The sequence below is a fragment of the Quercus lobata genome, chromosome 10 (genome assembly GCF_001633185.2).
Source record: "Quercus lobata isolate SW786 chromosome 10, ValleyOak3.0 Primary Assembly, whole genome shotgun sequence".
In the NCBI taxonomy this organism is placed as follows: Eukaryota; Viridiplantae; Streptophyta; class Magnoliopsida; order Fagales; family Fagaceae; genus Quercus; species Quercus lobata.
Genome location: NC_044913.1, coordinates 43,878,623 through 43,881,239, shown reverse-complemented (window position 1 = coordinate 43,881,239; position 2,617 = coordinate 43,878,623).

The following is a 2,617-nucleotide window of genomic DNA, read 5'->3' as shown; positions in this document are numbered from 1 at the left end:
CCGGGTGATTTTAAGGTCACCTTTCTTGAGAATCTACTATTTTCAAAAGAAGAGGTTACAAGTAAAAGATTTCCAGTACCTTATACCAACTTACAGTTGAACCTTTACCCTAATACCCAATTGGACTTGTTCTGTAGTGACAACCTCTCCTTTGTAATGCACGGCTCTTAGTACGTGATTAACCAATTGCGCAGATTCCAGTACGTGACTTTAATCACCAACTAGAGAAGGTTGTTGGCTGTAAAGTTCTTCAGTTTATCACATGATGAAGATCGAGAAGATGCTTGGTCACAAAACCCTCCGGTGTACAAACACAGCAACTTCTTCACAGTAGGGCAAATTCTGTCTTCGGTCACAATTTGCTTGAACAAATTTTGTTCAACACTTGTGCAACTTGTTCTCCCTTTGACAGCCCTTAAAATAATCTTTTTATATGTCTAAAGTTGTGAGAAAAGAAAGCCCAAACACATAATCACAGATTAGGGTCAAAATAGATCTGAAACTTTGTTTTTCATAAAACTCGACAGATAGCTATTTGTCGAGCTGTTGTCGAGCCACGGGACTGGAACAGCTCTTAAAGCTCGATAGATGGTAACTGTCGAGTTAGTTGTCGAGCTTTAATTATAAACACTTTCTCAGATTGAATCTTGGACAGACTTGCATGACTTTAACACTTGGTCTTAAAATAAGGTTTTTTGAAGTATTAAACACATCCTAGATCTACCAAAATACAAGTAAAGTGCATTTTGTCAAATGATTAGTCAATTACATAAAATAGTGACATATGTTCCTAACATACGAAACACATATGTCCTAACAATCTCCCTCTTTGGCAATCCGTGACAAAACCACAACAAACAAAAAAATATATGAGAGACATCATAAATCACTCAACTCATACTCACTTGTTGAATACAATAAAATCTATCCTAATACAAACTCTTGAAAAATTTTGCAAGAAGAGAGTTTATGGCAAGTAGACTTTGACAACTTGTATTTCTGAAACACTTTAAACAAAACTCATCAAGGCATCTTTGTGTGAAACAGAAATAATAGATTGCATACAAGTAATAAGAAGCATGTGCATAAAGAGAGAAAAGAAACAACATATGTAAGGGTAGGTGAAAGAAACATATATCAACATATAAAGAAAATAAGTACAATGTATGTCAATAATGGTCACAAGACCCATGTACAAGATATAAATGTATCTAAAAAGGAGAACAGAAAAAGATACAAATAATCCTCACACATCCCTCAAATATTAACACTTCCCCTAACAAAATGGTCCTATACTAACTCTCCCCTTATGTATGACTACTCTTATATCCAAAACTACTCATTTTTTTTGTCACGAGTGACAAAGGGTAAGAGCGTCAAGTAGATATCTCATTTATACTGGAAGAGCTAGCATCTCCATCATCATCATCCTCAGAAGCAGTAGCATCATCATCATGACCGCTTGCCATCGTGCAATACGGCCAACACGAATGTTCATCTGATACAACTCAGTAGAAAGTGTATCAAGGCGAGCATCCATGCATTGAAGCTGCGTCTTGATGTCTCCGAGAGTCACATCGCTCGTAGAAAAGGAGGGAGCGGATGTGGATGGAACCGAACAGGTGGGAGGAGCTGTTGACCTAGACTGCCTCGACCTAAATTGCGCCTCACTCCATTTAATGGTAGCGGCGTCTATGGCACACATGTAAGTAAAGTGGTCGGACGCTGGAAAGGGAATAGAAAAATGGCGTAAGATCCTCGTGATAACGAAAGGAAAGATGAGCTTATCACAGGATGCCATATCCCTATAGACATTTATGATAGAAAGAATAAAGTGAGAAGAAAAATCTATAGTAAGATGCTCAAGAAGAGACAACAAAAATTGAGCACGAGGCTTTGTGATAGAGTTATAGTGAGATAGAGGGTGAAGAACAAAAGTCATGACCATGTTAAAAAACCGAGGGCCTTTTGCAAAGCCCAAACAGTAAGTGAACTGACGCTCATCCCACTCAGAAGGGCACTCACAAAAAGCAAAAATGAGCTCGCCTTTAGACACTGTCCTAAGATGATCACAACCAGGGTCGTTAGGAAACTCTACCCTAGGGACACGGAGCACATCCGCAACAATCTATGGTGTGACAGCAATGCGCATACCTCGAACGCGAGTGATGAAATGAGGTACTGAAAAATCAAATCCATGCATGTTGGAGTAAAACTCCTAGATTAGCACGGATAGACATGTGATTGGGACATCACACAGTGACTCCCAACCCCGACTATGAATGACAGTGGGTAGGTTAGTGTCGGCGAAGTTTGCTAGGATGACTTGGCGTTCAGAATGAATGCCTCGTCAAGAAAAGTTCTTTGAGAAGGCCTTTTGGGCATCCTCATCATAGAACTGAATAGATGAAGGAGTAGGATCAGACGAAGTGGATGCCCCGAAACGAAGAGGGTTCCGGGATGAAGTAGACTTGCGTTTGGGTGCCATAGACATATATTAATGCAAACGGAAGAGAGAGGGAGAGAGAGAGAGAGACAATCAAAAAAGTCCCAAAAACAATTTAAATATATCAAGATATATTGAAGAGAAAGAACGTATGCATGGGAATGCATGAAC